Below are 14,150 nucleotides of genomic sequence, written 5' to 3' on the forward strand. Positions count from 1 at the left end.
AAAAAGAAGAAAGAAAGAAAGAAAGAAAGAAAGAAAGAAAGAAAGAAGAAAGAAAGAAAGAAAGAAAGAAAGAAAGAAAGAAAGAAAGAAAGAAAGAAAGAAAGAAAGAAAAAGGAAGGAAGGAAGAAAGAAATGTAGGTAAATTGGCCTCTCCCAAAACAAAAAGTATCTTTGCTGCTCGAAACTAACTAACAATATTGGCCAGGTGCTACTGAAGCCCTTTCCATGTATCAATTAATTCCCCCAACAATCCTATGAGGTAGGCACTATTACCATCCCATTTTGAGTAAACTGAAATCCAGCAGATAAGGAGAAGAGTTGGTTCAAACCGAGACAGTCTGGCCACTGAATCCACATTTGTAAATGCTAGGTGTTATTCTGTTCTTCCAATGACTGATTCAAGGTGTATAAACTTCGACTAATAAAATGAGGTAAAAGTATCACTGTAGCACAGTCATCACTGTGTCCTTCATTCTGGTTCTGTCCTTTTCAATTAAAATCCAGAGCAGTAAAATCTTTTACTAGGGTTGAACTGTCCGGCTTACTAAGAATGTAGATATATATCTTAATTTATATGTGCTAATTGCTTGCCATCTTACTGCTTTCCTATAGAATCTGTTCATGTTCTACTCTTTTGTAAATACCATCGTTCTATTGCCCACACAAGGGGTCATGTTAGATAGTCACTTTATCTTAAACTGGCAGAAAAAAACCACCAGTTGGACATTTTGTTTATAAATTTTAATATGAATATTCAACAAGATTTTTTAAAAAGCATAACAAAATAATTCAATGAGATTTTTTAAAATATTCAATGAGATTTTTTAAAAAGTATGACAAAATAAATTTCTAATTATTTTGTCAAAATAAATAGATCAAGAGTAAATACATCATAAAACAAAATCAATAGGGAAAACCAATATGAACTAATCAGATATTAATTAATATTTATCAAAGCAGGATAGAAAGTATAAAAATGAATACAGAAACTAGAACATTCTAAGGAGCTCAGAAATAGACACAGCTATTGACATGATGTAAGTAATTTTTCAAAATTATAGAACAGGAAAATATTAACTGAATAATATTCTGATAACTTAATTAAAAACTGGGAAGATGAACCAAAACCAAACAACGCACAATACACTCACATTAACTCCAGATGGACTGATGCATTCATTATTTTTTAAAAACAGACAAACTATTAGGAAATAAGATTGGAACTCTTATCACCTGGTAGCAGCTTGATGATGCCAGGCTTGCCAATTTCATGCTTACTCCCCATCTTCTGTTTACATTTGGTTCCCCAGGCGAACGTGCATTCGAGAAGGGAATGAGCTGCTTGTTCCCTTAATAAGTGTGACTGCCAGGCACTGTGCTAGGCACTTGTTTGAAAAATATGATGAGGCAACAAACAAACATTAACGATATTTTTCGTTTGCCAGGTGACAGAGACAAACATAATCTCCTCTTCAATGAATGCAGCGGTGCTTCATTTTATTCATTTTACACGCACTCTGGCCAGCTGGGATTACAGCTGAGGAATGAATCTGCTCTGCTTCAGCAGTCCCCCCCACCCCCACCCCGCTCCTCACAGTCTGCAGCCCTGGCCCAGGGTGAGAGGGATGGCCAGGAAAGCTATCTGGTTTTCTTTCAATACAACCTAACATTAAATATCAACTAGCTGCCAACCTAAGTTCTTTGTAATGTGAAACTTGCTGGAAGCACAGTACTTCACATGCAGCAAACAACACAAGTGGCATGATTTAATAAAAGCATCCCTCAACCACGGTATTCCTTCCGGTACCGATTGAAAGGTCTCCCTCTGCACAGTACTTGCACTAAGCAGTATGCGTTAGTTAATGTCATCAGAAATGAAACGTACCCAGCCCCAAATCTTTACTGAACAGCACGGGTGTATGACTATGTGTGAGTAATGGACAGAGATATTGGCTAGACACCTGGATTTGAAACCTCGCTCCAACATTTTCTTGCTGTGCAACCTTGAGCCAGTTATTTAACCACTCTGTGCCTCAGTCTTCTCATCTGCAAAATGAGGATCATAATACTACCTACCTCAAAAGTTTCTTATGAGAATGAGGTAACAGAGTAAAGCACTAATAACAGTGTCTGTCACACAAGAAATACTGTGTAATATTTCCCAATATTTTTACTACTATCATTTTGTTCAAAATACAGCTTTAAAGTCAATGTAGTTTTCTAAGTCAAGGTAACTATGATGTAAATGTTGTGTTCTAAGTGAAAGAGAATATGGTGCCATGAATTTGGGTTCAACACACAGCTCCCTTTCCTTAAATCAGAAAAAATACAGCAATTTCCAGAACTACTGGAAATCCGCACATCTCTTTCACCCCAACATCTGCTCCATGGCTAGTCAGGCAGGGACAAAGCAGGTGGGAGACAGGGGGAGGGTACTTCCTGCCATGGACATTTTCATATTGCCAAGGCTCCTGCAGACCCAGGTGACTTCCTGCCATGCTTCAGCAAGCAAGCAAACAGATGGGTGATGCCCGTCTACACTCTCCCCGTGTCGCCCTCAAGATACTCTGTAAGGCCTGTGTTCCACCTCCATGACCTTTACACATCCGCGTTAGATTTTACTTGTTAGGAGATGTTGAGAGAGCACAGGTCACGAGCACACCATCTTATATCCCTTTGAAGGCGCATGTCTCTGTGGATGTGTCCTCACACATGTGTTTAATGTAGAATTTCCGAATTCTTAAAGTAGCTGAAATTCTATGACCCCAACACGTTTTACTCATGAAATTGCTCCTTCTTTAGAAAAAAAGGAAATCTGTATTTTCTAAGCTTATATATGATTAGAAGAAGGACTGAAAGGCTAGATACCAAAATGGTTTAGGATTTCTGATAATTTTAATGGTCTTTTTTTGCTTCATTTGTAGGCTCAAAAATTTCTGATCAGCATGTATTACTTCAGTAGAGTGTTTTTGTATATTCATAATATTGTACCACCCATCCCCTAGTCCAGAACATTTCCATCACCCCTCCAGAACTCTTGTGCCATTAGCAGCCAGTCCCAATTCCCTTCTCTCCCTAACCCCTGCAACCACTGATCTACTTTCTGTCTTTATGGATTTGCCTACTGGAACATTTTGTGTCAACAGAATCATACAACATTTAGCCTCTTGCGTCTGGCTTCTTTCAGTTGGTATGATGTTTTTAAGAGTCATCCATATGGTAGCATGAATGGGTACATCATTCCTTTTTGCAGCTGAATAATATTTCATGATATGGATATAACACATTTGTTTATCCATTCATTGGTTCATGGACATTTGGGTGGCTTCCACTTTTTGACTACTGGAAGTAATTTTGCTCTAACACCCACGTTCACACTTTCGTGTGAACTATGTCTTCACTTTTCTTGGGTACAGACCTAAGAGTGGGATTGCAGGGTTTTATGGTAACTCTGGGTTTAACTTTTTGAGGAACTGCCAAAGTTTTCCACTGTGGCTGCACCATTTTACATTCTCATCGGCAAAATATCAGTGTTCCAATTTCTCCATATCCTCACCAACCCTTATTTTCATTATTTTTTTTATTATAGCCTAGTGAGTGTGAAGTGGTATATCATTGTGATTTTCATTTGCTTTTCCCAAGTGATATGATGCTGAACATCTTTTCATGTGCTTATTGGCCATTTGTAGATCTTCTCGGGAGTAACGTCAATTCAAATCCTTTGCTCATTTTTTAATGGGTTATTGTCTTTTTATTGTTGAGTTAAAAGAGTTCTTTCTATATTCTGGACTCTGGACACTTTTCAGATATATGATTTGCAAATATTTTCTCCTTTTCTCTGTGTTGACTTTTCACTTTCTTAATCAATGTGTGGGCTTCATCAAAATTTTAATTTTGATGAAGCCCACACATTGCTTTTTATAAATCTAGATTTTGTTCCCTTATACAAGTCAAGCCCAACATAGCACTAAGAAAAAAAAATCTGCATACAATGCACTGTAAAAGAACTTGTTTACTTTGGGTAGCCAGGGCTATATTTTCCACCTTTCTTTCCCATAAGAAAAACAGAATGGGCAGAACTATTTATTAATATCACCACCAACTGCTTACATTCCTGCAGTAAATCATGAAACACTACTCACTCTATTAGTATATTCTGGGAACTAAAATATGAAAAATGAGTTACATGCATTCACAATTAGTCTAACCATTACTGAAATATGGGCTCTGCTGAGGGGGATGTATTTTTTCTGTACAGATTCTCAGTAGGCAAAGAAGCTTTAATCCTTAAGCCTCCCAGATATGATGCTGGACATGCTCAGATAATATGAAGGGTCTGTTCTAGGACCTTGATGTTTTTCTCTGGAGGCCACTGTGCCTTTGGACTGTCCTAGACATTTAGAAAAGATGTTGCATTTCCATTTTATGTGCTGCTATTTGACTACGCACTGAGGACCCCATCCCTGACTATGGTTCTCTTTATGAAGAAGTACACTCTCATTTTCACAGCTCTGTGACCTTTCATTTGTTATTTATGAGCTTTTGCAAATCTAATACCACTCTGACAGATTTAATTTGTGCTCTAAATTACCTTTGCATGAGTTACTCAACTGCCAGTCTTATTCCAATGGATTACTTGCTACATTCTGAAACAGAAAAAAAAAAAATTAGTTGAGATCTGTTTGACTTCCTCCACTTGGGAGAAAGTTGAAAAGAGTTGCATTCTGATTTTTTTACTCCATGATAATACTTGGTATAAAGGAGGATTTCTAATACTGGTCAGGAAGGCAAAGTGATAGACAGGTCAAGTTTTACAAATCCATACCCTAATTGCTATTTCATATAGAGTCCATAAAATGAGACACTCCCAACTCCTTAACTGGTCACTAAGACAATTAAGCACTTCCGGAAGCTACATTACTGAGGTACCAGTTACCAAATGACAACACCTCAGTATTAAATCAGTATACAAGCAATTGTGAAGTAGAGAAATAATGCAAATCTAAGGATTTTCCAATGCTATTCATGTTGAAGTTTGAAATGCCTAATATGAGAACAAAATGAAATTCTGAAGCCTGAAAGATCATGAGAAATCTTGACTTCATTTTAGGTATGTATAATCGAGGCTTGGTGGTGCCTTAATGACTTGAGAAAGTTAATCCAGCTCCCAAAAGTACAAATTAAAGACATGTCTTCACAAAACTAAGACTACTTACATATATCATCCCGACTATAGTAACTTCTCACAATGTGAAAATTGCTTATAACATGGTGATGGTTTACAAACATGCCTTCAAGTTCACTGGCATGTCTCCATTGAGAGGGAGGGTCTACATCCTCTCCCCAACCTTATAGACCAGTTGACCAGAGTATGGTGGAAATAACACTCTGTGGCCTTGGAAGCTAGGTCGTAGAAGGTACTTCAACTTACACCCAGTGTTTTGGAGCACTCAGCCATGTAAGCAACCTGAGTGCTTTGAGTGCCATGATGTGAGGAAGCCCAAGTAGTCCACACAGAGCTCCTGAGACTTCCTGAAGAGACAGTGCTGCCCTACTAGCCCCCAGCTGCTCCCCCTTCACTTCCTGCTCCTTTCCAGCTCCAGCACGGTCTGATTACAACTGCACGAAGACTCCAAGCGAGACCTGCCTAGCCAAGCCCTTCCTACTTCCTGACCCACATAAACAATGAGAAATAAAATGATGCTACTCCATTTTGTGGTGATCTGCTATGTAGCAGTAGACATCTGGAATATGAGGAACTGGTGCAGGAGGGCTAACTAGGAATTATAACGCCACTCATGAAGATAATCCCATTTTTCACATTGGTGGCAAGGTACAGAAATCCAAATCAAACAGGCTGTAACTAAAATGGGGGTAGGGAGAGAAGGGGAAGAATTTTACTGTCTCATCTGACAGTCCAGCTTGGACATGGCTGGACTTTTAATCCTCTTTTCAGGAACTTCTCACCCTCAACTCTATTCCTCTCATTTGCCTTTATTCTCATTCTGGTCTTTCCACACTGTGGCCACCAGCAGCTTCAGAAGCATTCCCAGACTTTTTCCCAACTGTTTCAGGAAAAAAAAGGGGAGGTGATCCACCCTTGGACCACAACTGGCCAGGGGAATGTGGCATTCCAACTGGCCAGAGCTGGGTCATTAGCATGTCTCTTGGACAAACACATAGTGTCAACTTCATGTAAATCACATGGTTTGAGAATAGGGGAGGTATTGGTTTCCCAAAAGAAAATCTAGGTATTGTCATGTGAAGAAAAAGAACTGAATGCTGGCCCAGCAAAATCACACAGACGTCCCTAAAATTAACAATACTAACTTCTAGTAACCTCATTAACCTGAAAGTGCAAAATGAAGCTAAGGATGGCTCAAATGAGTATTTCTGCAAATGCCAGAAGGTGGGGAAGTTACCTGTTGGCATGATTTCCTTCTCTAAAAATAGAATGCCATGCCATCACAACTTTACAAATCAAAACATAAGGCACCCCAATAAACATTTTTGCCCAAGTTAGTTTGAGATGGCTTTCTGCCCCTTGCAACCAGGAGCTCTGACCAATTCAAGAGTCTTCTAAAAGAGGTCAGCCACCAGCTTAAATTTTTCTTTGTAACATATATGCTTTTGACATTAATACTTCTTTAAGGTTTATCAACAAAAAGGTTAAAGTTGGTTTTAAAAAATGTCAATAACAGGGGCACCTGGGTGGCTCAGTTGGTTAAGCATCTAACTCTTGATCTCAGCTCAGGTCTTGATCTCAGGGCCATGAGTTTAAGCCCTGCATTGGGCTCCATGCTGGGTGTAGAGCCTACTTTTAAAAAGAAGTTTTAAAAAATGTCAATAATAGAGAACTACTCAGAGATTACCTCTTTCAGACCTCATAGACACTGATGTTTCATTTCCATAAGTTATAGGGAGGTATATGATCATATTCCAATATGAACTGAAGATCTACTTGCATAAAAATCAATGCTTTTAAAAAAATGTGTACTTCTTTTTCTGGAACCACCTGGCAAGTCTAGAGTCATAGGGAAAAGCTGCCTTTGTACCTTTCCCCAATTTGATTTAAAGGTCAATTGCATCAAAAATGCTTTAATTCCTGAAGGATAAATGATGCCTGGCCAAGTATGCCCAGCAGTATATTCACATTTCTAAAAGATGTTATATTAACTCTCTTCTGCTTGTTGGCTGTTTGCTTGTTTGCTTCCTCAATCAATTTGAAGTTTCTAGAGAACTGATGAGAAGGCATTTTGAAGTACAAACAGCCACAAGGGGATGGAGTCAAAGAACTCTCCAGGCTGGAATGGAACACTAGGTACATTTCAGTTCCAGCCTGCCATTTTTTACTTGCCTGGAAGGGAGTGGTGGTTTGGAGAAATTTTTGCTTCGGTGTCTTTTGTTAAATGCTTCCATGTGATTAAGAAGGTTGTATTTTCAGGGAATTTTCATCCTAGAGACCCTCCAAAAAACTTGCAAGTTCAAAATGTTTAAACATATTATTATTAATTCTCATTTTCAACTTATTAACAATCACTTAACCTAATCTTGATTCTCACCCAGGACTGAGAAGAACCAATCCACATTAAATATTATTTCCTATTTTGCATGGAATAGGGTTTTGCCCATGGTTCCAAGAATCCTAATCAAGTTTTTGTCCAAAGGCCTTGAAAGTTGTTTCCAGTTAGCCATTTATAACTAAAGTTCAAGAAAACTGTAGTTGCTAGTTTCATAGGTATGGAGATCCCGTTCCAAATTTCTTATAGGGTAGGAGAGCCAGCCTGTACTCTCTCTTCTTGTGGGAAACATGAAAAAAATAAAATCAAATGGCCAACATCAAAACAGTGGCTTAGGTAAAAATTCTATGGCTATCATTTTTCAAATCACTGGGTTCTTTAGTAGCTAAGTACTAAATCTTAACCAATTTTTCTCATTTAATAAAGAATATGTTTCCAAAAACAAATCTATCCAAGCACTCATCCTCTGAATTTCTGATCAACCAATGCCTTGAGCTACACAAAACATGTCTCCTGAGAGTGCAAAGACCATTACGGTTTCATTTTGGTGAAAGGGTATTGGGGTCTGTGAAAACTCACAGTCCAAACTATAATTTGACTCTTTCCTCACCCTGGGTGTGAAGGCAGAGGTATATATCAGATGACCTCCTGACTCAGTATCACTGAGGTGTGAATTCTTCCTTTGTAGTGCACCATCTTCATTTACAAGCCTCCATAAATAATGGTTATTAAAGAAGTCTATTATTGTAGCAAAACAGAATATAATAAGATTTTACATAGTAGTATTCATCCAGGCAGAAAAAGATGTAGGAGTTATTAATAAAAGAAGATTGTCCTTGATAATAGGAACTTTTTATTCTTGCATCTAAATTAACTCCCTTCTTAGAGAAAAAATACTGAGTAGCTTCTTGTGGATGAGAAAATGCAGGCATCTAAGTAGACCCCACTCCCTGACTCCCTGACTGCTGATACTGAAAGAGCCACATAAGATTTCTCTATTCCTCTCCCCTCCTCATTACTGAGTTTTCCTATCTCTGTTCCTCAGTTGTCCTCCTTGTTCTCTATCTTACTAGCTCATTCATTCATTCCTCATCCTCTACAGGGCAGGTACAGATAGCCTTATCGCTTATACATGGTGTCATTAAGAATGCCAGCTGAATCCTCAAATTATTGAACCCTATAACTAAAATCACTGATGCAATTCTTAAAAATCCCCTTTGGGTTGCTATGTACATGGGAGGACACAATGATTTGCCTTGTATGCAAGAGAGAGGTGATAGATCATTGAGTCATTTAGTTGAGAGTGATCACGGGGCGATGCTGACCTCCTGTCCTTACAACCAAGGCCGCCCATTCACGAGATGCCAGGTGGAAGAGCCAGGAAACACAGTGACTGCACCAGCCCTCCACAGGCCCTCAGGGAGGTCACCAGGTGTCACCAATAACACCGGACCTGAGGGCCACAGTCCTTGCTATCAACCAGGGCAGCTTATCTGGAAGAGGGAAGAAAGGCAGAAGTGGAGACTGGGATGACCCATTACATTTTATAGAGACCCAGTTAACATCTAGGTTCATATGATTTATCAAATAATTATACTAGTAAGACGACACTGGAAATAAGAGGGATTAGAGGAAACAAAAGATGTTAAAATTCCCAAGTATCACGGCCAGAGGTGGATGTAGCATGTAGGGAAGGGTAAGCTTCAGGGTCCCTGATTATAGGGGCCCCTGCCAAGGCCCTGTTCCTCATTTTAGGATTATTAATTCATGAATCCTTTTCCTTAAGGAGCTCCTCCCTAAAAACCTGGATCAACCACCCCTGGCCACAGTAATCGCAAAAACAATTTTTGTTATGAGTAATAACATTCTTGCTTTGTCTCTGAAAGGGGTTAGGTTAATAAAGAGAAATACATGCTGTTATTCTACTCTCATGGAAAGGGGAAAAAAAGTAGATAAGACAGCACATTAACAAAGGTCAGCCTCCAAACTGGGAAAGTGGAATTATAGCTGAAGGAAACAATCCACCAACCAAATAAGTCCATCCCTCTGGGACCCCCTCCAGCACCGCTCATGAGCAAATCTCCCAGCGCCACTGAATAGAGAAAGAATGTAGGGCGCCCCTAAAGCAAAGGAGAAATTAGGGCTGAGAGAAAACCCCAACCTTTAGATAACACGTTTTTTTTTTGTTTTTGTTTTAGTTTTTAACTATTTTTAAGAAGGGCCAAAGAAACCACTTCATCTTATCACTGGACTGGAAAGGAGGCCACCGTAAAGAGAGCAACGAGATCATACCCAGCAGTCCGGGCAGCGCTGCTCAGATGACCCAGATGCCCCAGATGACCAAGAGAAAGGGCATTAAGTCCCAGCTCCAGAGTCAGGCAATCCCAGACCCTTTTACCTACCTCCTAGGATTACTGTGAGAACAAACAGATAATGCCTGCAAAGACTGGGGAGCACGGGCTCTGGAGCCAGCCCAGGCTATAATTCTGACTCTGCCACTGATAGCTGTGTAACCTTGGGCCGGTCTCTTAATCCCTGAGTCTCAGTTTCTTCATCTGCAAAATAGGGGCAATAATACGGCCTTATGCCACAGGGCCCTCAGGAGGACTATAGGAGGTAATACACAGAAAGTACTTTGAACCATATCTAGCACATCCTGCTAGCTAAGATAAGTCTCCAAATCAGCCCTGAGTGTCCTAACAAGGCATCAGGATACTCATTTGGGCCAAGCTGCTGGCTCAGAACCCTCTGCTCCCCAGTCCAGCAAGGAGTCCTCTATGGAATACTGTGTTCTATTAGGGGAAATCAAAAACCCAGGTTGCTTGCCAGATTTTCTAGCTGATCCCAACTAAAAGTAGCACCCTCAGGTGAGAACAAAAACACAGGGCAAGTGAATTAAGTGAGGCAGATCGGGAAGGCCTAAGACAGGGATTTCTCAAATTTGAAAAATGTTTTCTCCTTTAAAGAGAAAAAAGTCTCAGAGATAGAATCTCATCATTCTTACTCTCAACTAATTAATCTTTATTATAATAATTATAATGCTTCCTACATATACACAGATAGAAAACTAGGGCTAAGCTCCTTTGCTTAAAACCCACTTAATAGCTTTACAGTTAAACAAAATTACCAAATATAAATAAAATGACATTCAAATTAAATGCACTAATGAAATAAAATGGAAAATAACAGTAATGACTAGCATTTATTGAGCACTTACTATAGGGCTGAACAGTATAAAATCATTGCTATTTGATCATTTTTGACCTACAAAATTGGCAGTCTTATATGGTTCAACCGACCATGTGCAAGACACCCTCTGAGTGCTTCCTTTAATCCCCACAGCACTGTTAAGTAGGCACTATTATTACCCCATTTTACAGATGAGAAAACTGGGGCACCCAGAAATGAAAACACACATTTTTAAATCTTCTACATAACTGGCAGGTGCCCAGGAGGGAGCAGACACTACTTGGGGAAGCCCCAACCTAGGAGGCATACAGCACCTGGGTATGGGGTGATGGAGCAAGAGCCAGACCCAGAAAAGTTTTGGGGCAGCCAGTGAGCCAAGGACACCAAGATAGGGATGCTGGAGCACAGGTGCCACCCACAGAAGACCACCTCGCCTGGGTACCCTTTTGTGTGTGTTCTGGGTGGGGCAGAAAGAGGACTTTGTTGGGTGGGACTCTGAGAAAGAGAGGCTCTAGCCCTCCTCGGGGAGCAACAGTCATGGTGCAAACCTGGAGAGAGGAGGTGCAGGGGAAAGACAGGAGAACAGAGGGTAAGGAAGAGAGAAGGGGGTTGTCAAAGAAGGGCCAAGATTTCCAAATTTGCTGCACATTAGTATCAGCTGGGATCCTAACATACGACTGACGTGGCTCTCACACATTACAGTTTCATTGGTATGGGGTGTGACCTCAGGAGTGAGGCTCAGAAAATCTCTCCAGGTGATTCTCATGTGCAGCAACGTTTGGGAAGCTTTATCCTACTTTTCCAAGTGCTGGTGGAAGGAAACAGCTCTGAGGTGCACTCCATTCATCCAGGGCAGCAGTAAACTGGGCTGAAAGTTCCCCAGAGCACTCAATTAAGGAACTAGTAAGCAGTCCAAAATAATCAGTGTTATGTATACAGCTAGGTCTCCTCTCTCTATCCTTCCTGGGCTCCTCAAAGTACCCAGGAAAGGAAATGAGCGGGCCGTGGTCTATAAAATGACCACAGCTTCCAAGCTGGTTTCTCCAATGCTCTGGCTCCAAACCTGACAGGCTTCTCTTGGCCACTTTGGTAATGACTTCCCCAAAGTGGTTTTCTTCCTCTTGATGAAGTGATTGTCCCATGTTGCCCTTGAAAGACTCAACGGTGAAGTGCACTCTACCTTTCCAACTCAGCACACTTAATTTTACAACAACAACAGAGAAAATGTCTTGAGGCCTCTCCTGGGACAAATAAATGCTTACAACCATTACTCTTCAGGTAGCCAGAGAGAAGGATGCATTTTGAGAAAGGAAACAAATAAGCCAACATTTTCAGAGGCAGCATGGAGTGTTGGGAGGAGAATGGCTTTTGCAGACTGCAGACTTGAGCTTGAACTCTTGCTCTGCTGCAAAGAGCCATGTGAATTCGAGCACTAAACTCCCTGTGGCTCGGTCTCCCTGTCTGCTCTGACACACGGGGATGCCTTCAATTCATCAGGACCCCCACACCGCCATTTCCATTTGTGAGTGACTACGATTGCGAAGCTAAGCCTTGATCAAGAAGGGACCTCCTCCATCCCTTTAGAGGTGGCAAATTTTCCATCTTTACTGACTTTCTAGTCACTCGTTCTGATGTTATTCATAGAAGGAAAGCTGGGCTGAGAATAAAGCAAAAAGAAAAGAATCGTTGTTGGGAATAAACAAGAAAGGTAGCAATACATTAAATGTATACATTTCATGCTGTAAGTTAGAATAACATAGTTCCAATATCAAAACCATATAATTTATGCAGTTGCATTGGATCCTGCCAGGTCTTTTTCATAGAGGTTACAAAACAAAAACAAAAATATGCATATATCATAGAAAATAATCCTACAAGAGACAAAGGAACTGAATCAAAGATCATAAAAGGATTGGGATTTGATACAGGATGACTTGTTGCTCCAATTCCTGTTTTCATGCTTATAATGATCTGGAGTTTCTGGCCAGCCTGTGTGTGCACAGGAGTATGGTCAGTAGTGATGATAAATGCTACAATGATTCTATGTACACAGCAAACTTAAGGGTCTAAACCCACACTGTCAGGTCTTTCTGCAATGACGGAATGTTCTACATTGGCACTGTCCAATCTGGGGGCCACTAGCCACCTGTGGCTATTGAGCGGTGGACATATGTGACTGAGGACCTGAATTTAATTTTACTTAACTGTGATTTAAACTAAATAGACATATGAACATTGGCTACATTCTGGATAGTAGAGTTCTACATTAATGATAAGTAAATGGAAAACAGTCAAACTTGCGATCTGAGGACCAATTAGGGCTAGGGTGAAGTAGCATGATTATTACCCAGCTAAATACCAACACATCAGTATTAATTAAATCAAGTCAGAAAACATGATGCAACTGCTTCTATGGAAGGTACTCGGACTCCTCATCAGTGCTGGGGTGAAAGGGGGTAAAAAGGAAATGAACTAGGGGCACCTTGGTGGCTCAGTTGTTAAGCATCTGACTTCGGCTCAGGTCATGATCTCAGGGTCCTGGGATCGAGCCCCGCATGGGCTCCCTGCTCCATGGGAAGCCTGCTTCTCCCTCTCCCACTCCCCCTGCTTGTGTTCCCTCTCTCACTCGCTGTGTCTCTCTCTATCAAGTAAATAAATAAAATCTTTAAAAGAAAAAAAAAGGAAATGAGCTAGACCGAGGCATCATTTTTCAGAAGTTCCACAAAGAACCACTCTACCTCCACCTTTATTTTGTTTTTAGTTGATGCCTGAAAATGTTAGCATATTATATGTGACAAGAATCATCCTATATGCTTCACTTATTTATTACTTTTTTTTTAAAAGATTTTATTTATTTGACAGAGAGAGACACAGCGAGAGAGGGAACACAAGCAGGGGGAGTGGGAGAGGGAGAAGCAGGCCTCCCGCATAGCAGGAAGCCCGATGCGGGGCTCAATCCCAGGCCCCTGGGACCATGACCTGAGCTGAAGGCAGACGCTTAACGACTGAGCCACCCAGGCACCCCTTATTTATTACTTTTTAAATATTTTATTTATTTGAGACAGAAAGAGAGCATGAGCGGTGGGGAGGGGCAGAGGGAGAAGCACAGCAGGGAGCCCAAAGCAGGGCTTGATCCCAATGAGGGGCTCAATCCCAGGACCCTGGGATCATGAACTGAGCCAAAGGCAGACGCTTAACTGACTGAGCCACCCAGGCGCCCCTCCTATATGCTTCACATTTGATCCTGTCAATTATCTTATGAGGTCACTATTGTTTTTTAATCCCGATTTGTATAGGTGAGTAAACTAAGGAAGAGGAGGGATAAGTCAATTGCTCCAAGGTTACCTGATAGAAAGCATGGGAGTGGACATTAGAATCCAGTCATCTGGCTTCATACACCATGCTTCAAAGAGCCATCCGTAATATAGGAGTGACAGCAAA

General features: G+C 40.7%; 1 protein-coding gene across 1 annotated transcript in view; it reads right to left on the reverse strand.

Moving 5' to 3' along the window:
• The window catches only part of LYPD6 (LY6/PLAUR domain containing 6), a 120,756-nt gene that overhangs the window by 29,339 nt on the left and 77,267 nt on the right, over positions 1-14,150 (reverse strand). The window contains exon 2 of the mRNA XM_035008069.1: positions 4,592-4,646. The gene's annotated coding sequence lies outside the window, so the exon portion shown is untranslated. The remainder of the gene's footprint in view (positions 1-4,591; positions 4,647-14,150) is intronic.

Source organism: Mirounga leonina, unplaced genomic scaffold (assembly GCF_011800145.1).
Source record: "Mirounga leonina isolate KUSES-001 unplaced genomic scaffold, KU_Mleo_1.0 Mir_151, whole genome shotgun sequence".
Lineage (NCBI taxonomy): Eukaryota > Metazoa > Chordata > Mammalia > Carnivora > Phocidae > Mirounga > Mirounga leonina.